The sequence below is a fragment of the Salvelinus namaycush genome, unplaced genomic scaffold, assembly GCF_016432855.1.
Source record: "Salvelinus namaycush isolate Seneca unplaced genomic scaffold, SaNama_1.0 Scaffold76, whole genome shotgun sequence".
In the NCBI taxonomy this organism is placed as follows: Eukaryota; Metazoa; Chordata; class Actinopteri; order Salmoniformes; family Salmonidae; genus Salvelinus; species Salvelinus namaycush.
The window spans coordinates 123,867-147,788 of NW_024061486.1; the positions used below are offsets into that span (position 1 = coordinate 123,867).

At 49.2% G+C, this 23,922-nt stretch overlaps 1 pseudogene; it reads right to left on the minus strand.

Moving 5' to 3' along the window:
* LOC120042726 overlaps positions 1-23,922 on the minus strand; it is a 278,307-nt pseudogene that overhangs the window by 75,756 nt on the left and 178,629 nt on the right.

The window sequence follows — 23,922 nt, forward strand, 5'->3', positions numbered from 1 at the left end:
CTGTCTTTTTATAGAAGCTGGGATGTCTGCAGTGGAGAAGGCCTACTACAGAACCCTGAATAGGCAGATCCCTCTGTACTGACAACACACAGAGAGACACAGAAGTGGACCCCACCCTGGTCCCCCAGTTACCCCCCCCGGCCCCACCCTGGTCCCCCAGTTACCCCCCCCGGCCCCACCCTGGTCCCCCAGTTACCCCCCCCGGCCCTACCCTGGTCCCACAGTACTCGCAACAGGACAGGGCCCCGGACAACCACACCTCAATCAACTGATTGAGGACCTGACGATTAGTTGACAAGTTGAATCAGGTGTATTTGTCCGGGGTTACAATATAAGTGTGTACTGTTGGGGGTACTGGGGGAGCAGGGTTGGGAAACACTGAGCTAGAGAGAGCTCGGGGACCGTTATCGTAATACTGCCCAGAGAGTCTTGTTGAACACACAGTATAGAACACCTGGTTAATGAGGCTCCCCAACACACACACACACACACACCTCTGCCCTCCACACACACACACCTCTGCCCCGCCCCCCCTCCACACACACCTCTGCCCCGCCCCCCCTCCACACACACACCTCTGCCCCGCCCCCCCTCCACACACACACCTCTGCCCCGCCCCCCCTCCACACACACCTCTGCCCCGCCCCCCCTCCACACACACCTCTGCCCCGCCCCCCCTCCACACACACACCTCTGCCCCGCCCCCCCTCCACACACACACCTCTGCCCCACCCCCCCTCCACACACACACACCTTTGCCCCGTCCCCCCTCCACACACACACCTCTGCCCCACCCCCCCTCTGCCCTGTCCCCCTCCACACACACACACCTCTGCCCCGTCCCCCCTCCACACACACACCTCTGCCCCGCCCCCCCTCCACACACACACCTCTGCCCCGCCCCCCCTCCACACACACACCTCTGCCCCGTCCCCCCTCCACACACACACCTCTGCCCCGCCCCCCCTCCACACACACACCTCTCTGCCCCGTCCCCCCTCCACACACACCTCTGCCCCGCCCCCCCTCCACACACACCTCTGCCCCGCCCCCCCTCCACACACACCTCTGCCCCGCCCCCCCTCCACACACACCTCTGCCCCGCCCCCCCTCCACACACACCTCTGCCCCGTCCCCCCTCCACACACACCTCTGCCCCGCCCCCCCTCCACACACACACCTCTGCCCCACCCCCCCTCCACACACACACCTTTGCCCCGTCCCCCCTCCACACACACACCTCTGCCCCACCCCCCCTCCACACACACACACCTTTGCCCCGTCCCCCCTCTGCCCCGTCCCCCCTCCACACACACCCCTCTGCCCCGTCCCCCCTCCACACACACCCCTCTGCCCCGTCCCCCCTCCACACACACCCCTCTGCCCCGTCCCCCCTCTGCCCCGTCCCCCCTCCACACACACCCCTCTGCCCCGTCCCCCCTCCACACACACCTCTGCCCCGTCCCCCCTCTGCCCCGTCCCCCCTCCACACACCCCTCTGCCCCGTCCCCCCTCTGCCCCGTCCCCCCTCCACACACACCCCTCTGCCCCGTCCCCCCTCCACACACACCCCTCTGCCCCGTCCCCCCTCCACACACACCCCTCTGCCCCGTCCCCCCTCCACACACACCCCTCTGCCCCGTCCCCCCTCCACACACACCCCTCTGCCCCGTCCCCCCTCTGCCCCGTCCCCCCTCCACACACACCCCTCTGCCCCGTCCCCCCTCTGCCCCGTTCCCCCCTCTGCCCCGTCCCCCCTCCACACACCCCACCCCTCTGCCCCATCCCCCTCCATACCTGGTGAAGTCCGTCATCTCCATCTGACATACACATCTGTTTGCCCAGGACGATGATGTCGTTGCCGGAGTCGTCCCACTTGGACACCTCAGCGTCCAGCTTGCTCTTCTCCTCCTGGAAACTGGCCACCTGCTCAGCGATCTTAGCCTTCTGCTCCTGGGGCAGCTGGGCCATGATAGCCTGGTAGAGGAGGAGAGGAGAGAGTTATAAAACAGCACACCGAGCCGTTATAGCCTGGTAGAGGAGAGAGTTATTACAGTACACTGAGCTGTTATAGCCTGGTAGAGGAGGAGAGGAGAGAGTTATTACAGTACACTGAGCTGTTATAGCCTGGTAGAGGAGGAGAGGAGAGAGTTATTACAGTACACTGAGCTGTTATAGCCTGGTAGAGGAGGAGAGGAGAGAGATATTACAGTACACTGAGCTGTCATAGCCTGGTAGAGGAGGAGAGGAGAGAGATATTACAGTACACTGAGCTGTTACAGCCTGGTAGAGGAGGAGAGAGTTATTACAGTACACTGAGCTGTTATAGCCTGGTAGAGGAGGAGAGGAGAGAGTTCTAACAGTACACTTGGCTGTTATAGCCTGGTAGAGGAGGAGAGGAGAGAGTTATTACAGTACACTGGGCTGTTATAGCCTGGTAGAGGAGGAGAGGAGAGAGTTATTACAGTACACTGGGCTGTTATAGCCTGGTAGAGGAGGAGAGGAGAGAGTTATTACAGTACACTGGGCTGTTATAGCCTGGTAGAGGAGGAGAGGAGAGAGTTATTACAGTACACTGAGCTGTTATAGCCTGGTAGAGGAGGAGAGAGTTATTACATTACACTGAGCTGTTATAGCCTGGTAGAGGAGGAGAGGAGAGAGTTATAACAGTTCACTGAGCTGTTATAGCCTGGTAGAGGAGGAGAGGAGAGAGTTATAACAGTACACTGAGCTGTTATAGCCTGGTAGAGGAGGAGAGAGTTATTACAGTACACTGAGCTGTTATAGCCTGGTAGAGGAGGAGAGGAGAGAGTTATAACAGTTCACTGAGCTGTTATAGCCTGGTAGAGGAGGAGAGGAGAGAGTTATAACAGTACACTGAGCTGTTATAGCCTGGTAGAGGAGAGAGTTATTACAGTACACTGAGCTGTTATAGCCTGGTAGAGGAGGAGAGAGTTATTACAGTACACTGGGCTGTTATAGCCTGGTAGAGGAGGAGAGGAGAGAGTTATAACAGTTCACTGAGCTGTTATAGCCTGGTAGAGGAGGAGAGGAGAGAGTTCTAACAGTACACTGGGCTGTTATAGCCTGGTAGAGGAGGAGAGGAGAGAGTTCTAACAGTACACTGGGCTGTTATAGCCTGGTAGAGGAGGAGAGGAGAGAGTTCTAACAGTACACTGGGCTGTTATAGCCTGGTAGAGGAGGAGAGGAGAGAGTTCTAACAGTTCACTGAGCTGTTATAGCCTGGTAGAGGAGGAGAGGAGAGAGTTCTAACAGTACACTGGGCTGTTATAGCCTGGTAGAGGAGGAGAGAGTTCTAACAGTTCACTGAGCTGTTATAGCCTGGTAGAGGAGGAGAGGAGAGAGTTCTAACAGTACACTGGGCTGTTATAGCCTGGTAGAGGAGAGAGTTATTACAGTACACTGAGCTGTTATAGCCTGGTAGAGGAGGAGAGAGTTCTAACAGTACACTGGGCTGTTATAGCCTGGTAGAGGAGGAGAGGAGAGAGTTCTAACAGTACACTGGGCTGTTATAGCCTGGTAGAGGAGGAGAGGAGAGAGTTCTAACAGTACACTGGGCTGTAGACCTCCCTGTGTAGTGAGTGTGTCGCCTCGATCGCTCCCCGGTTAAGTCGAGGCTGGGTGAATTCATTAAAGGGGTTTCCATTGCCTCCAGAGGAAGCTGGGATCATAACCAGTTCTAAGGGGCTGAGTAATGTGATCATGGTAATACATGGTACTCTGGCAACACAATTTGGACAAAATATCTTTGTGATTTTTTTTGTGGGGGGGGGGGGGGGGGGGCAGATATTGCAATTGAGATGATTAATTGTGATTTTTAAACACTTAGGTGAAAACTTGTTGATTCCATTAGACATGGTGAAAACAACTGTCAGGGTACAGAGCAGCACTTCTAACAGGAGATCAGATTAATTAATACATACGGTGCAAACTTCAAAATCAAAAGAAACTAATATTTTCCAACATTGTTATACTTATAATATACAGGTTTTATTACATCTACATATAAACTTGTGGAAGTATGTACAAGTAGGCTCAATCACTAATTGAAACGATAAGTCAAAATCCCTTAACATGTAACACGTAGCCTACCGATTGCAAGGTGCAGCCTGTGTCCTAAACAGAGTCTGGTCCAGTCATCATCGTGACGGCCTTTACCACGTCTGGTCCAGTCATCAACGTGACGGCCTTTACCACGTCTGGTCCAGTCATCAACGTGACGGCCTTTACCACGTCTGGTCCAGTCATCAACGTGACGGCCTTTACCACGTCTGGTCCAGTCATCATCGTGACGGCCTTTACCACGTCTGGTCCAGTCATCAACGTGACGGCCTTTACCACGTCTGGTCCAGTCATCATCGTGACGGCCTTTACCACGTCTGGTCCAGTCATCAACGTGACGGCCTTTACCACGTCTGGTCCAGTCATCAACGTGACGGCCTTTACCACGTCTGGTCCAGTCATCAACGTGACGGCCTTTACCACGTCTGGTCCAGTCATCAACGTGACGGCCTTTACCACGTCTGGTCCAGTCATCATCGTGACGGCCTTTACCACGTCTGGTCCAGTCATCAACGTGACGGCCTTTACCACGTCTGGTCCAGTCATCAACGCGACGGCCTTTACCACGTCTGGTCCAGTCATCAACGCGACGGCCTTTACCACGTCTGGTCCAGTCATCAACGCGACGGCCTTTACCACGTCTGGTCCAGTCATCAACGCGACGGCCTTTACCACGTCTGGTCCAGTCATCAACGTGACGGCCTTTACCACGTCTGGTCCAGTCATCAACGTGACGGCCTTTACCACGTCTGGTCCAGTCATCAACGTGACGGCCTTTACCACGTCTGGTCCAGTCATCAACGTACGCCTTTACCACGTCTGGTCCAGTCATCAACGTGACGGCCTTTACCACGTCTGGTCCAGTCATCAACGTGACGGCCTTTACCACGTCTGGTCCAGTCATCAACGTGACGGCCTTTACCACGTCTGGTCCAGTCATCAACGTGACGGCCAATGTCACAGGCCTAACACATTATCCGAGGTCAATGATACAGGCCTAACACATTATCCAAGGTCAATGTCACAGGCCTAACACATTATCCAAGGTCAATGTCACAGGCCTAACACATTATCCGAGGTCAATGATACAGGCCTAACACATTATCCGAGGTCAATGTCACAGGCCTAACACATTATCCGAGGTCAATGTCACAGGCCTAACACATTATCCGAGGTCAATGTCACAGGCCTAACACATTATCCAAGGTCAATGATACAGGCCTAACACATTATCCAAGGTCAATGTCACAGGCCTAACACATTATCCAAGGTCAATGTCACAGGCCTAACACATTATCCGAGGTCAATGATACAGGCCTAACACTTATCCAGGTCAATGTCACAGGCCTACCACATTATCCAAGGTCAATGTCACAGCCTAACACATTATCCAGGTCAATGCACAGGCCTAACACTTATCCAAGGTCAATGATACAGGCCTAACACATTATCCGAGGTCAATGTCACAGGCCTAACAATTATCCGGTCAATGTCACAGGCCTAACACATTATCCAAGGTCAATGTCACAGGCCTAACACATTATCCAAGGTCAATGTCACAGGCCTAAGACATTATCCAAGGTCAATGTCACAGGCCTAAGACATTATCCAAGGTCAATGTCACAGGCCTAACACATTATCCAAGGTCAATGTCACAGGCCTAACACATTATCCGAGGTCAATGTCACAGGCCTAACACATTATCCGAGGTCAATGTCACAGGCCTAACACATTATCCAAGGTCAATGTCACAGGCCTAACACATTATCCAAGGTCAATGATACAGGCCTAACACATTATCCAAGGTCAATGATACAGGCCTAACACATTATCCAAGGTCAATGTCACAGGCCTAACACATTATCCAAGGTCAATGTCACAGGCCTAACACATTATCCAAGGTCAATGTCACAGGCCTAACACATTATCCAAGGTCAATGTCACAGGCCTAACACATTATCCAAGGTCAATGTCACAGGCCTTGCTCCAGAAAACAGCTGGTAGAGGAAGCTGCAGCTAAACCTGAAGACGTGACAGAAAAGACAACAGATTGCAGTTCGGTAGGAAATGAGAAACATAAGTTCTCACTTTACTGATGCGTAACAATGGCGTTGATGAGGCCAAATTAGCCGTGGCGTATCCACACCTACACGTCTCCGCGTAGCCCCCTCATTTGGCCCAGCGACTGGGTGTATTAACACATGTACCGCCAAGACAACAGAGGAAATATGAAAAAAGTGAGAGACCACAGCAGACAGACTTCCTTCATTGTACGTGTGTGGTTGTACTCTGTGTGTGTGTGTGTGTGTGTGTGTGTGTGTGTGTGTGTGTGTGTGTGTGCGCGCACTCTGTGTGTGTGGTAGGAGAGCAGCTATGTGAAGTGGGAGAAGTTAAGTTTGGGGACAGTATTAACCTGAGTGTTCTGTTGACAAGAGGCAGAGAGAGAGAGATAAATCTAATGCCCTGTGGCACCACAACAGACAGAGAGAGATAAATCTAATGCCCTGTGGCACCACAACAGACAGAGAGAGATAAATCTAATGCCCTGTGGCACCACAACAGACAGAGAGAGAGAGATAAATCTAATGCCCTGTGGCACCACAACAGACAGAGAGAGATAAATCTAATGCCCTGTGGCACACACAGACAGAGAGAGAGAGATAAATCTAATGCCCTGTGGCACCACAACAGACAGAGAGATAAATCTAATGCCCTGTGGCACCACAACAGACAGAGAGATAAATCTAATGCCCTGTGGCACCACAACAGACAGAGAGAGATAAATCTAATGCCCTGTGGCACCACAACAGACAGAGAGAGATAAATCTAATGCCCTGCTGCACCACAACAGACAGAGAGATAAATCTAATGCCCTGTGGCACCACAACAGACAGAGAGAGATAAATCTAATGCCCTGTGGCACCACAACAGACAGAGAGAGATAAATCTAATGCCCTGTGGCACCACAACAGACAGAGAGAGATAAATCTAATGCCCTGTGGCACCACAACAGACAGAGAGAGATAAATCTAATGCCCTGTGGCACCACAACAGACAGAGAGATAAATCTAATGCCCTGCTGCACCACAACAGACAGAGAGATAAATCTAATGCCCTGTGGCACCACAACAGACAGAGAGATAAATCTAATGCCCTGTGGCACCACAACAGACAGAGAGATAAATCTAATGCCCTGTGGCACCACAACAGACAGAGAGATACATCTAATGCCCTGCGGCACCACAACAAACAGAGAGATAAATCTAATGCCCTGCTGCACCACAACAGACAGAGATAAATCTAATGCCCTGTGGCACCACAACAGACAGAGAGATAAATCTAATGCCCTGCTGCACCACAACAGACAGAGAGATAAATCTAATGCCCTGTGGCACCACAACAGACAGAGAGATAAATCGAATGCCCTGTGGCACCACAACAGACAGAGAGATAAATCTAATGCCCTGTGGCACCACAACAGACAGAGAGAGAGATAAATCGAATGCCCTGTGGCACCACAACAGACAGAGAGAGAGATAAATCTAATGCCCTGTGGCACCACAACAGACAGAGAGAGAGAGATACATCTAATGCCCTGCTGCACCACAACAGACAGAGAGATAAATCTAATGCCCTGTGGCACCACAACAGACAGAGATAAATCTAATGCCCTGTGGCACCACAACAGACAGAGAGAGATAAATCTAATCCCTGTGGCACCACAATAGACAGAGAGAGATAAATCTAATGCCCTGTGGCACCACAACAGACAGAGAGATAAATCTAATGCCCTGTGCCCCCAACAGACAGAGAGATAAATCTAATGCCCTGTGGCACCACACAGACAGAGAGATAAATCTAATGCCCTGTGGCACCACAACAGACAGAGAGATAAATCTAATGCCCTGTGGCACCACAACAGACAGAGAGAGAGAGATAAATCTAATGCCCTGTGGCACCACAACAGACAGAGAGATAAATCTAATGCCCTGTGGCACCACAACAACAGAGAATAAATCTAATGCCCTGTGGCACCACAACAGACAGAGAGATAAATCTAATGCCCTGTGCCACCACAACAGACAGAGAGATAAATCTAATGCCCTGCTGCACCACAACAGACAGAGAGATAAATCTAATGCCCTGTGGCACCACAACAGACAGAGAGATAAATCTAATGCCCTGTGGCACCACAACAGACAGAGATAAATCTAATGCCCTGTGGCACCACAACAGAGAGATAAATCTAATGCCCTGTGGCACCACAACAGACAGAGAGAGATAAATCTAATGCCCTGTGGCACCACAACAGACAGAGAGATAAATCTAATGCCCTGTGGCACCACAACAGAGAGATAAATCTAATGCCCTGTGGCACCACAACAGAGAGATAAATCTAATGCCCTGTGGCACCACAACAGAGAGATAAATCTAATGCCCTGTGGCACCACAACAGACAGAGAGAGATAAATCTAATGCCCTGTGGCACCACAATAGACAGAGAGAGATAAATCTAATGCCCTGTGGCACCACAACAGACAGAGAGATAAATCTAATGCCCTGTGGCACCACAACAGACAGAGAGATACATCTAATGCCCTGCGGCACCACAACAGACAGAGAGATAAATCTAATGCCCTGCTGCACCACAACAGACAGAGAGATAAATCTAATGCCCTGTGGCACCACAACAGACAGAGAGATAAATCTAATGCCCTGCTGCACCACAACAGACAGAGAGATAAATCTAATGCCCTGTGGCACCACAACAGACAGAGAGATAAATCTAATGCCCTGTGGCACCACAACAGACAGAGAGATAAATCTAATGCCCTGTGGCACCACAAGACAGAGAGAGAGATAAATCTAATGCCCTGTGGCACCACAACAGACAGAGAGAGAGATAAATCTAATGCCCTGTGGCACCACAACAGACAGAGAGATAAATCTAATGCCCTGTGGCACCACAACAGACAGAGAGATAAATCTAATGCCCTGCTGCACCACAACAGACAGAGAGAGAGATAAATCTAATGCCCTGTGGCACCACAACAGACAGAGAGAAAATCTAATGCCCTGCTGCACCACAACAGACAGAGAGATAAATCTAATGCCCTGTGGCACCACAACAGACAGAGAGATAAATCTAATGCCCTGTGGCACCACAACAGACAGAGAGATAAATCTAATGCCCTGTGGCACCACAACAGACAGAGAGATAAATCTAATGCCCTGTGGCACCACAACAGACAGAGAGATAAATCTAATGCCCTGTGCCACCACAACAGACAGAGAGATAAATCTAATGCCCTGCTGCACCACAACAGACAGAGAGATAAATCTAATGCCCTGTGGCACCACAACAGACAGAGATAAATCTAATGCCCTGTGGCACCACAACGACAGAGATAAATCTAATGCCCTGTGGCCCCACAACAGACAGAGATAAATCTAATGCCTGTGGCACCACAACAGAGGATAAATCTAATGCCCTGTGGCACCACAACAGAGAGATAAATCTAATGCCCTGGCACCACAACAGAGAGATAAATCTAATGCCCTGTGGCACCACAACAGAGAGATAAATCTAATGCCCTGTGGCACCACAACAGAGAGATAAATCTAATGCCCTGTGGCACCACAACAGACAGACTTCCTTAATTGTCTGCTCTTAATTTCCTTCTAACACAGCTCAGAACAGGCTTGTGTCCCAAATGGCACCCTATTCCCTATGAAGTGCACTACCCATAATCAGAGCCCTATTGCACTATTGCACTATATAGGACATAGGTTGCCATTTGAGAGACAGGCCAGAGTAGAGGGAATACAAACGTGGAGAGAAGAGGGGCCATGACATCTAAAGCATTTACACTATATTCTTAAAGGAACTATAATACTGTGTGTGTGTTGTACTACTTCTGACCAGTTGGTACCACCACCGTCACCAGTGGTTTGTCTAGCAATTCACACTACGCCAAACAACTCAATTCATTAAGTAATCCATCTGAATTAGCTAGACGGCCTAGTCACTAGCTAATATTCTGATTTAATAACTCTGGTTTATAAGCCTCTGTTATGGGTTTCCATGTTAAACAGCTTAGACCTGCCCCACACATCTGGACATTGGGCAGATTAGTGGCTAATCCACCGTAACACAGAAACATTAATCCCAGATTTAAAGTACTCTGTTTAAACTCAAATATGCTTCCCTTACTGGAAAGGTCTGGGAGTTGACAAGGTGAGTCAGACCAGAGAGGAATCATCTATGAATACCTTCCTGTGGTATGAAGGTTAAAAGTGGAGTCAGACCAGAGAGGAATCATCTATGAATACCTTCCTGTGGTATGAAGGTTAAAAGTGGAGTCAGACCAGAGAGGAATCATCTATGAATACCTTCCTGTGGTATGAAGGTTAAAAGTGGAGTCAGACCAGAGAGGAATCATCTATGAATACCTTCCTGTGGTATAAAGGTTTACAGGGGAGTCAGACCAGAGAGGAATCATCTATGAATACCTTCCTGTGGTATGAAGGTTTACAGGGGAGTCAGACCAGAGAGGAATCATCTATGAATACCTTCCTGTGGTATGAAGGTTTACAGGGGAGTCAGACCAGCGAGGAATCATCTATGAATACCTTCCTGTGGTATAAAGGTTTAAAGTGGAGTCAGACCAGAGAGGAAAAAACTCAAAAGATCAGAATATTATCAGTGAGCATCTGAATGGGAGTTTAGAGAATAAGGACATTCAACAAGCACAGCACTTACACAAATGACTGATGATCGGCTGAGAGACATCGCTGATAAAAGACTGCGGGGACTGTTTTGTTAGACTTTCCATTGTCTGTGGATGACTCAACACATCAGCTACTACAGCGACTGAAATGACTAACACTTAAGGATATGCAGTTAGTTTCAGAGTGAGTGGCAAGGAAGAAATTAGTCCTATATACACTGCTCAAAAAAATAAAGGGAACACTAAAATAACACATCCTAGATCTGAATGAATGAAACATTCTTATTAAATACTTTTTTCTTTACATAGTTGAAAGTGGTGATAACAAAATCACACAAATTATCAATGGAAATCAAATTTATCAACCCATGGAGGTCTGGATTTGGAGTCACACTCAAAATTAAAGTGGAAAACCACACTACAGGCTGATCCAACTTTGATGTAATGTCCTTAAAACAAGTCAAAATTAGGCTCAGTAGTGTGTGTGGCCTCCACGTGCCTGTATGACCTCCCTACAACGCCTGGGCATGCTCCTGATGAGGTGGCGGATGGTCTCTTGAGGGATCTCCTCCCAGACCTGGACTAAAGCATCCGCCATCTCCTGGACAGTCTGTGGTGCAACGTGGCGTTGGTGGATGGAGCGAGACATGATGTCCCAGATGTGCTCAATTGGATTCAGGTCTGGGGAACGGGCGGGCCAGTCCATAGCATCAATGCCTTCCTCTTGCAGGAACTGCTGACACACTCCAGCCACATGAGGTCTAGCATTGTCTTGCATTAGGAGGAACCCAGGGCCAACCGCACCAGCATATGGTCTCACAAGGGGTCTGAGGATCTCATCTCGGTACCTAATGGCAGTCAGGCTACCTCTGGCGAGCACATGGAGGGCTGTGCGGCCCCCAAAGAAATGCCACCCCACACCATGACTGACCCACCGCCAAACCGGTCATGCTGGAGGATGTTGCAGGCAGCAGAACGTTCTCCACGGCGTCTCCAGACTCTGTCACGTCTGTCACATGTGCTCAGTGTGAACCTGCTTTCATCTGTGAAGAACACAGGGTGCCAGTGGCGCATTTGCCAATCTTGGTGTTCTCTGGCAAATGCCAAACGTCCTGCACGGTGTTGGGCTGTAAGCACAACCCCCACCTGTGGACGTCGGGCCCTCATACCACCCTCATGGAGTCTGTTACTGACCATTTGAGCAGACACATGCACATTTGTGGCCTGCTGGAGGTCATTTTGCAGGGCTCTGGCAGTGCTCCCCCTTGCACAAAGGCGGAGATAGCGGTCCTGCTGCTGGGTTGTTGCCCTCCTACGGCCTCCTCCACGTCTCCTGATGTACTGGCCTGTCTCCTGGTAGCGCCTCCATGCTCTGGACACTACGCTGACAGACACAGCAAACCTTTTTGCCACAGCTCGCATTGATGTGCCATCCTGGATGAGCTGCACTACCTGAGCCACTTGTGTGGGTTGTAGACTCCGTCTCATGCTACCACTAGAGTGAGAGCACCGCCAGCATTCAAAAGTGACCAAAACATCAGCCAGGAAGCATAGGAACTGAGAAGTGGTCTGTGGTCACCACCTGCAGAACCACTCCTTTATTGGGGGTGTCTTGCTAATTGCCTATAATTTCCACCTTTTGTCTATTCCATTTGCACAACAACATGTGAAATTTATTGTCAATCAGTGTTGCTTCCTAAGTGGACAGTTTGATTTCACAGAAGTGTGATTGACTTGGAGTTACATTGTGTTGTTTAAGAGTTCCCTTTATTTTTTTGAGCAGTGTATTTCAACAACTAAAATAATTGTATTTGGGACAAATCATTCACTAAACCATAAACCTCAACTACATCTCGTAATAAATAATGTGGAAATTGAGCAAGTTGAGGAGACTAAACTGCTTTGAGAGACCCTGGATTGTAAACGACCTTCTTAACAACACTATCAACAAGGCAGGTCCTACAGGCCCTAGTTTCTACCTTCTTAACAACACTGTCAACAAGGCAGGTCCTACAGACCCTAGTTTCTACCTTAACAACACTATCAACAAGGCAGGTCCTACAGGCCCTAGTTTCTACCTTCTTAACAGCACTATCAACAAGGCAGGTCCTACAGGCCCTAGTTTCTACCTTCTTAACAACACTATCAACAAGGCAGGTCCTACAGGCCCTAGTTTCTACCTTCTTAACAACACTATCAACAAGGCAGGTCCTACAGGCCCTAGTTTCTACCTTCTTAACAGCACTATCAACAAGGCAGGTCCTACAGGCCCTAGTTTCTACCTTCTTAACAACACTATCAACAAGGCAGGTCCTACAGGCCCTAGTTTCTACCTTAACAACACTATCAACAAGGCAGGTCCTACAGGCCCTAGTTTCTACCTTCTTAACAGCACTATCAACAAGGCAGGTCCTACAGGCCCTAGTTTCTACCTTCTTAACAACACTATCAACAAGGCAGGCCCTACAGGCCCTAGTTTCTACCTTCTTAACAACACTATCAACAAGGCAGGTCCTACAGGCCCTAGTTTCTACCTTCTTAACAACACTATCAACAAGGCAGGCCCTACAGGCCCTAGTTTCTACCTTCTTAACAACACTATCAACAAGGCAGGTCCTACAGGCCCTAGTTTCTACCTTCTTAACAGCACTATCAACAAGGCAGGTCCTACAGGCCCTAGTTTCTACCTTCTTAACAACACTATCAACAAGGCAGGCCCTACAGGCCCTAGTTTCTACCTTCTTAACAGCACTATCAACAAGGCAGGTCCTACAGGCCCTAGTTTCTACCTTCTTAACAACACTGTCAACAAGGCAGGTCCTACAGGCCCTAGTTTCTACCTTCTTAACAACACTATCAACAAGGCAGGCCCTACAGGCCCTAGTTTCTACCTTCTTAACAACACTATCAACAAGGCAGGCCCTACAGGCCCTAGTTTCTACCTTCTTAACAACACTATCAACAAGGCAGGTCCTACAGGCCCTAGTTTCTACCTTCTTAACAGCACTATCAACAAGGCAGGTCCTACAGGCCCTAGTTTCTACCTTCTTAACAACACTATCAACAAGGCAGGCCCTACAGGCCCTAGTTTCTACCTTCTTAACAGCACTATCAACAAGGCAGGCCCTACAGGCCCTAGTTTCTACCTTCTTAACAGCACTATCAACAAGGCAGGCCCTACAGGCCCTAGTTTCTACCTTCTTAACAACACTATCAACAAGGCAGGTCCTACAGGCCCTAGTTTCTACCTTCTTAACAACACTATCAACAAGGCAGGCCCTACAGGCCCTAGTTTCTACCTTCTTAACAACACTATCAACAAGGCAGGTCCTACAGGCCCTAGTTTCTACCTTCTTAACAGCACTATCAACAAGGCAGGTCCTACAGGCCCTAGTTTCTACCTTCTTAACAACACTATCAACAAGGCAGGTCCTACAGGCCCTAGTTTCTACCTTCTTAACAACACTGTCAACAAGGCAGGTCCTACAGGCCCTAGTTTCTACCTTCTTAACAACACTATCAACAAGGCAGGCCCTACAGGCCCTAGTTTCTACCTTCTTAACAGCACTATCAACAAGGCAGGTCCTACAGGCCCTAGTTTCTACCTTCTTAACAACACTATCAACAAGGCAGGTCCTACAGGCCCTAGTTTCTACCTTCTTAACAACACTATCAACAAGGCAGGCCCTACAGGCCCTAGTTTCTACCTTCTTAACAGCACTATCAACAAGGCAGGTCCTACAGGCCCTAGTTTCTACCTTCTTAACAGCACTATCAACAAGGCAGGTCCTACAGGCCCTAGTTTCTACCTTCTTAACAACACTATCAACAAGGCAGGTCCTACAGGCCCTAGTTTCTACCTTCTTAACAACACTGTCAACAAGGCAGGTCCTACAGGCCCTAGTTTCTACCTTCTTAACAACACTATCAACAAGGCAGGCCCTACAGGCCCTAGTTTCTACCTTCTTAACAGCACTATCAACAAGGCAGGCCCTACAGGCCCTAGTTTCTACCTTCTTAACAACACTATCAACAAGGCAGGTCCTACAGGCCCTAGTTTCTACCTTCTTAACAACACTGTCAACAAGGCAGGTCCTACAGGCCCTAGTTTCTACCTTCTTAACAACACTATCAACAAGGCAGGCCCTACAGGCCCTAGTTTCTACCTTCTTAACAACACTATCAACAAGGCAGGTCCTACAGGCCCTAGTTTCTACCTTCTTAACAGCACTATCAACAAGGCAGGTCCTACAGGCCCTAGTTTCTACCTTCTTAACAACACTGTCAACAAGGCAGGTCCTACAGACCCTAGTTTCTACCTTAACAACACTATCAACAAGGCAGGTCCTACAGGCCCTAGTTTCTACCTTCTTAACAACACTATCAACAAGGCAGGCCCTACAGGCCCTAGTTTCTACCTTCTTAACAGCACTATCAACAAGGCAGGCCCTACAGGCCCTAGTTTCTACCTTCTTAACAACACTATCAACAAGGCACGTCCTACAGGCCCTAGTTTCTACCTTCTTAACAACACTATCAACAAGGCAGGTCCTACAGGCCCTAGTTTCTACCTTCTTAACAACACTATCAACAAGGCAGGTCCTACAGGCCCTAGTTTCTACCTTCTTAACAACACTATCAACAAGGCAGGTCCTACAGGCCCTAGTTTCTACCTTCTTAACAACACTATCAACAAGGCAGGTCCTACAGGCCCTAGTTTCTACCTTCTTAACAACACTATCAACAAGGCAGGTCCTACAGGCTCTAGTTTTGTCACACCTGGACTACTGTTCAGTCGTGTGGTCAGGTGCCACAAAGAAGGACTTAGGAAAATAGCATTTGTCTCAGAACAGGGCAGCACGGCTGGCCCTTGGATGAACACAGAGCTAATATTAATAATATATATGTCCATCTCTCCTGGCTCAAAGCGGAAAAGAGATCGACTTCATCACTACTTGTTTTCGTGGTGTTGACAAGCTGAAGGTACCGAGCTGTCTGTCTAAACTACTAGCACACAGCTCAGACACCCATACATACCCCACAAGACATGCCACTAGAGGTCTCTTCACAGTCCCCAAGTCCAGAACAGACTATGGGAGGCGCACTGTACTACATAGAGCCATGACTACATGGAACTCTATTTCACTCTATAACCGTGAAGCACGGGGCTGGAAGCATTATGTTGTGGGGGTGCTTTGCTGCAGGAGGGACTGGTGCACTTCACAAAATAGATGGCATCATGAGGCAGGAAAATGTGGATATATTGAAGCAACATCTCAAGACATCAGTGAGGAAGTTAAAGCTTGGTCGCAAATGGGTCTTCCAAATGGACAATGACCCCAACCATACTTCCAAAGTTGTGGCAAAATGGCTTAAGGACAACAAAGTCAAGGTATTGGAGTGGCCATCACAAAGCCCTGACCTCAAGCCTATAGAACATGTGTGCGCAGAACTGAAAAAATGTGTGCAAGCAAGGAGGCCTACAAACCTGACTCAGTTACACCAGCTCTGTCAGGAGGAAATGGGCCAACATTCACCCAACTTACTGTGGGAAGCTTGTGGAAGGCTACCCAAAATATTTGACCCAAGTTAAACAATTTTAAAAGGCAATGCTAACAAGTACTAAGTGAGTGTATGTAAACTTCTGACCCACTGGGAATGTGATGAAAGAAATAAAAGCTGAAATAAATCATTCTCTGAAGTATTATTCTGACATTTCACATTCTTAAAATAAAGTGGTGATCCTAACTAACCTAAGACAGGGAATTTTTACTAGGATTAAATGTCAGGAATTGTGAAGAACTGAATTTAAATGTATTTGGCTAAGGTGTATGTAAACTTCCGACTTCAACTGTAACTGATGCAAGCAGTAAAATTAGATTTCAAAAACAGATAAAAATACACCTTATGGAACAGCGGGGACTGAAGCAACAAACAGGTACACACACACACACACACACACAATCACAGCCCTGATTCACTCCCTATCCCTTCCCCTTTACATGTTGTCAGATCTGTCCTGGCAGCTAGTATGAGAGAGGGGGAGTCTGGGTAACCATGTCTGTCTGAATGGAGAGTCCAGCTAGTATGAGAGAGGGGGAGTCTGGGTAACCATGTCTGTCTGAATGGAGAGTCCAGCTAGTATGAGAGAGGGGGAGTCTGGGTAACCATGTCTGTCTGAATGGAGAGTCCAGCTAGTATGAGAGGGGGAGTCTGGGTAACCATGTCTGTCTGAATGGAGAGTCCTGCTAGTATGAGAGAGGGGGAGTCTGGGTAACCATGTCTGTCTGAATGGAGAGTCCTGCTAGTATGAGAGAGGGGGAGTCTGGGTAACCATGTCTGTCTGAATGGAGAGTCCAGCTAGTATGAGAGGGGGAGTCTGGGTAACCATGTCTGTCTGAATGGAGAGTCCAGCTAGTATGAGCGGGGGAGTCTGGGTAACCATGTCTGTCTGAATGGAGAGTCCAGCTAGTATGAGAGAGGGGGAGTCTGGGTAACCATGTCTGTCTGAATGGAGAGTCCTGCTAGTATGAGAGAGGGGGAGTCTGGGTAACCATGTCTGTCTGAATGGAGAGTCCTGCTAGTATGAGAGAGGGGGAGTCTGGGTAACCATGTCTGTCTGAATGGAGAGTCCAGCTAGTATGAGAGAGGGGGAGTCTGGGTAACCATGTCTGTCTGAATGGAGAGTCCAGCTAGTATGAGAGAGGGGGAGTCTGGGTAACCATGTCTGTCTGAATGGAGAGTCCTGCTAGTATGCGAGAGGGTGAGTCTGGGTAACCATGTCTGTCTGAATGGAGAGTCCAGCTAGTATGAGAGAGGGGGAGTCTGGGTAACCATGTCTGTCTGAATGGAGAGTCCAGCTAGTATGAGAGAGGGGGAGTCTGGGTAACCATGTCTGTCTGAATGGAGAGTCCAGCTAGTATGAGAGAGGGGGAGTCTGGGTAACCATGTCTGTCTGAATGGAGAGTCCAGCTAGTATGAGAGAGGGGGTTAAGGGAGTCCTGGCGTGAACAAGGTGTATTACCCACTGAGACGGCCTGTGGAGGAAGAGATGGGTGTGTGTGTGGACTCACCCTGGCGCTCTGGCCTGCGATAAGCTGGTCATCTTCTGTCTGAACGCTGGTCCTGCTGCGAACATCAAAGTCCTCCGTCTCAAAGTCAGAGTCATCCAGCTCCTCAGGAGTCTACAGGAGAGGAGAGCGGGAGGTGTGAGGTGATGGAAGGAAATAGGGGAGAGGGAAGAGGAAACAAACAGGGTAGGAAGAGGAGGAATGAGGAGAAAGGGAGGGAACAGGGGAGGAAAAGGGAAAAAACTAAATTAGAAAATATTGTGTGTTAAAGAGCTGTTAGAGCAGTGTGATGTATGACAAATGCCCCGGTGCAGCCAGCTACAGAGGAACAAATGCCCCGGTGCAGCCAGCTACAGAGGAACAAATGCCCCGGTGCAGCCAGCTACAGAGGAACAAATGCCCCGGTGCAGCCAGCTACAGAGGAACAAATGCCCCGGTGCAGCCAGCTACAGAGGAACAAATGCCCCGGTGCAGCCAGCTACAGAGGAACAAATACCCCAGTGCAGCCAGCTACAGAAGAACAAATGCCCCGGTGCAGCCAGCTACAGAGGAACAAATGCCCCTGTGCAGCCAGCTACAGAGGAACTAATGCCCCTGTGCAGCCAGCTACAGAGGAACTAATGCCCCTGTGCAGCCAGCTACAGAGGAACTAATGCCCCTGTGCAGCCAGCTACAGAGGAACTAATGCCCCTGTGCAGCCAGCTACAGAGGAACAAAATGCTCTGATGCTGCCAGCTACAACAGTCAGAGAGGAATGTCTTCTTCCTCTCCTGCCATGGGAAACTGCCAACGCTAAATGACGTGTAATGAATGTCGGTGCATTTTGAGAGGGAAAAATGAAGCTATGATGAAACATATGGGGAGTAAATCAGACCTGGCATCCCGTGAGGAGGGGGTGGAGAGAGGTAGAGGTTTGTAGTGAAGAACACTGCGGACAACAGCCTGCATGCTGGCATCCTGTCTGTGTGGCTCAGTGGGCGAGAGGGTGGAACTAGCAAGGTCAAGAGTTCAATTCCCTCAGCGATCACAAACACCTACTATAGTGTCTTCAACTCAGTGTAGTGTGAAGACAAATCACACGGACGGAAACAAAAAAATTGGAGCGCGTGCAAGAGAGCGTCAATTCACATAGACCGGTGTAATGCCAATTTATCTCCATAATCCTCGACCCACCATCCCACTCACCGTGGAATATCAAGGACGCTGTCCATCCACTAGATGTAGGAGGACTACCACACAGATATGATAGACACATGGCCTAGTTGTTTAACCCCAAGAGGGGTTCAAATTATAAACCTCATCTTCTAAGATTTTAGATGAACTGTCCTCCACACTAGTGGGACCGGTAGCCAGACTAGACACCCACGTTGATTGAAAAGTGCTGGTCAACCAAAGACAACCCTCTTTTTGACAGCTGAATCCAACTCCTGACAGTGGACCAGTAGATGACCTCCTACACTGAAATACAAGGAGATGTGAAATCTTTACCCTGACTGCTCCTCTCTCTCCTTCTGCAAATGTCCAGGTAACCCTGACTGCTCCTCTCTCTCCTTCTGCCTTCTGCAAATGTCCAGGTAACCCTGACTGCTCCTCTCTCTCCTTCTGCCTACTGTAAATGTCCAGGTAACCCTGACTGATCCTCTCTCTCCTTCTGCCTACTGTAAATGTCCAGGTAACCCTGACTGCTATTCTCTCCTTCTGCCTACTGTAAATGTCCAGGTAACCCTGACTGCTCCTCTCTCTCCTTCTGCCTACTGTAAATGTCCAGGTAACACTGACTGCTCCTCTCTCTCCTTCTGCCTACTGTAAATGTCCAGGTAACCCTGACTGCTATTCTCTCTCCTTCTGCCTACTGTAAATGTCCAGGTAACCCTGACTGCTCCTCTCTCTCCTGCCTACTGTAAATGTCCAGGTAACCCTGACTGCTCCTCTCTCTCCTTCTGCCTACTGTAAATGTCCAGGTAACCCTGACTGCTCCTCTCTCTCCTTCTGCCTACTGTAAATGTCCAGGTAACCCTGACTGCTCCTCTCTCTCCTTCTGCCTACTGTAAATGTCCAGGTAACACTGACTGCTCCTCTCTCTCCTTCTGCCTACTGTAAATGTCCAGGTAACCCTGACTGCTATTCTCTCTCCTTCTGCCTACTGTAAATGTCCAGGTAACCCTGACTGCTCTTCTCTCTCCTTCTGCCTACTGTAAATGTCCAGGTAACCCTGACTGCTCCTCTCTCTCCTTCTGCCTACTGTAAATGTCCAGGTAACCCTGACTGCTATTCTCTCTTCTGCCTACTGTAAATGTCCAGGTAACCCTGACTGCTATTCTCTCTTCTGCCTACTGTAAATGTCCAGGTAACCCTGACTGCTCCTCTCCTTCTGCCTACTGTAAATGTCCAGGTAACCCTGACTGCTCCTCTCTCTCCTTCTGCCTACTGTAAATGTCCAGGTAACCCTGACTGCTCTTCTCTCTCCTTCTGCCTACTGTAAATGTCCAGGTAACCCTGACTGCTCTTCTCTCTCCTTCTGCCTACTGTAAATGTCCAGGTAACCCTGACTGATCCTCTCTCTCCTTCTGCCTACTGTAAATGTCCAGGTAACCCTGACTGCTCCTCTCTCTCCTTCTGCCTACTGTAACGCCTCCCTCTGAGCCCGTCAGTCACTGGAATGTTCCCCTTCCTCCCTGTCTACCAGTCCAGAGATGTCTTGGACCCAGAAGGTGGTCAAGAGGGGGCCTGTCGTCCTGTCAGACACCCCAGGGAGGGAACATCAGACACAGGCTGGATCTGCCTAGGAGTAGCTCCACGACCAGAGATTAAACACTGATCATCTTAAAGAGCCTCAGACCCAAACTACTGTCTGTTCACATGGAGGTGTAAACCCACTGCCTGGGACGGAGGGAGGGAGAGAGGGAGAGAGGGAGAGAGGGAGAGAGGGAGAGAGGGAGAGAGGGAGAGAGGGAGGGAGGGAGGGAGGGAGGGAGGGAGGGAGGGAGGGAGGGAGGGAGGGAGGGAGGGAGGGAGGGAGGGAGGGAGGGAGGGAGGGAGGGAGGGAGGGAGGGAGGGAGGGAGGGAGGGAGGGAGGGCAGGTGGGCTGGTGTAACGCCCGCTGGAACCGCTGTTTCAGAGAGTGATAAACGGTGTTCAGTTTGTCTGACAGTCCTTCATGTTCCGTGGGGTCTGTGTGTGTGACACGGATTGAACCGGTGTCCTGTGTATATATACACAGCTCAAAAAAATAAAGGGAACACTTAAACAACACAATGTAACTCCAAGTCAATCACACTTCTGTGAAATCAAACTGTCCACTTAGGAAGCAACACTGATTGACAATAAATTTCACATGCTGTTGTGCAAATGGAATAGACAAAAGGTGGAAATTATAGGCAATTAGCAAGACACCCCCAAAAAAGGAGTGATTCTGCAGGTGGTGACCACAGACAACTTCTCAGTTCCTATGCTTCCTGGCTGATGTTTTGGTCACTTTTGAATGCTGGCGGTGCTCTCACTCTAGTGGTAGCATGAGACGGAGTCTACAACCCACACAAGTGGCTCAGGTAGTGCAGTTCATCCAGGATGGCACATCAATGCGAGCTGTGGCAAGAAGGTTTGCTGTGTCTGTCAGCGTAGTGTCCAGAGCATGGAGGCGCTACCAGGAGACAGGCCAGTACACCAGGAGACGTGGAGGAGGCCGTAGGAGGGCAACAACCCAGCAGCAGGACCGCTACCTCCGCCTTTGTGCAAGGAGGTGCACTGCCAGAGCCCTGCAAAATGACCTCCAGCAGGCCACAAATGTGCATGTGTCAGCATATGGTCTCACAAGGGGTCTGAGGATCTCATCTCGGTACCTAATGGCAGTCAGGCTACCTCTGGCGAGCACATGGAGGGCTGTGCGGCCCCACAAAGAAATGCCACCCCACACCATGACTGACCCACCGCCAAACCGGTCATGCTGGAGGATGTTGCAGGCAGCAGAACGTTCTCCACGGCGTCTCCAGACTCTGTCACGTCTGTCACATGTGCTCAGTGTGAACCTGCTTTCATCTGTGAAGAACACAGGGTGCCAGTGGCGCATTTGCCAATCTTGGTGTTCTCTGGCAAATGCCAAACGTCCTGCACGGTGTTGGGCTGTAAGCACAACCCCCACCTGTGGACGTCGGGCCCTCATACCACCCTCATGGAGTCTGTTTCTGACCGTTTGAGCAGACACATGCACATTTGTGGCCTGCTGGAGGTCATTTTGCAGGGCTCTGGCAGTGCTCCCCCTTGCACAAAGGCGGAGGTAGCGGTCCTGCTGCTGGGTTGTTGCCCTCCTACGGCCTCCTCCACGTCTCCTGATGTACTGGCCTGTCTCCTGGTAGCGCCTCCATGCTCTGGACACTACGCTGACAGACACAGCAAACCTTCTTGCCACAGCTCGCATTGATGTGCCATCCTGGATGAACTGCACTACCTGAGCCACTTGTGTGGGTTGTAGACTCCGTCTCATGCTACCACTAGAGTGAGAGCACCGCCAGCATTCAAAAGTGACCAAAACATCAGCCAGGAAGCATAGGAACTGAGAAGTTGTCTGTGGTCACCACCTGCAGAATCACTCCTTTTTTGGGGGTGTCTTGCTAATTGCCTATAATTTCCACCTTTTGTCTATTCCATTTGCACAACAGCATGTGAAATTTATTGTCAATCAGTGTTGCTTCCTAATTGGACAGTTTGATTTCACAGAAGTGTGATTGACTTGGAGTTATATTGTGTTGTTTAAGTGTTCCCTTTATTTTTTTGAGCAGTGTATATATCTGCTGTAACAGTGTGTTGTTAAGGCCGATCTAAACCAACAGTCCAGATCAGAGTTGCAGGGTTGAATTGTTAAAGACTATTTCCTATAACTCTATGTATTTCGCCACGGCTAATGCTGTGTTCTTTTGTTCAAACATAATGGCATCAATATTGCTAAATGCATTGTTTGTGGAATTTACAGTTATCCCTGACTGTCTAGATACAGATATTAGGTCCCAAATTAAATTAATTTCCCAAAATAATAAGATTGAACCAGAGTTAGACTCCTAAGAAGCCAGGCTTCTCATTAGTTTACTGTATTTGGAAGTAATTTAGTGCCTAAAAAAGGGTTTAAATGTGAAAAAAAATATAAATAGTTTCCTGATCTTTCTTATATCTCTCAGATATAAGACAGACAGAACAAGCTTCCTTTAGATAGTTTTTTGGGACCATGTGTTCTTCCCATGTATGAATCTGTTATTCAATGCATTTCTACAGGTTAATAGCAGTAAGGCCAAATCGTTGTGTTTCATCAAATAATGTACTAATAAAGAAGAGCACAGAGCATCGGCTACTTGGCCTCGCTCGCATGGACAGGCAAACCATCATTACACTGGTGCACATCGTACGGAGGACAATAAAAGGCCACTTAGAATGTGCAGTTTTGTCACACAACATAACGACACAGACGTCTCAAGGTTTTGAGGGAGCGTACAATTGGCATGCTGACTGCAGCAACGTCCACCAGAGCTGTTGCCAGAGAATTGAATGTTCCAATTCTCTACCATAAGCCATTTAAGTGAAGGAGAAACAAATAGTGCACGGTGTCATTAGTGTGTAGACTCATTTGATTATGACAACAGTGCAGTAAAGGAGAGTTAGGACTCATTAAATAGTGCACTACGTAGTGTCTAGTGTGTACACTCACCCTGATCATCAGCACGGCCTTGCGGATGTCGCGGACTCCATCGTAGACCAGACGAGAGGCGTCGATGAACTCGTTCTCGTCAACAGGGAGGGTGGGGTTGGCGCTCAGAGCCTCTACCGCTGCCTCCACCTGCTCTGTGAACCTGGGCATGACTAGAGGAGGAGGTGGGAGAAAGAAGGGATGTCAAGCAAATGTAGAATGCAAAACAGCAGAATGACAGGTCTCAATGTATCACAAAACGATACTGGTCGCCCACGGCTAAGATGCTACCCAGCCCACGGCTAAGATGCTACCCAGCCCACGGCTAAGATGCTACCCAGCCCACGGCTAAGATGCTACCCAGCCC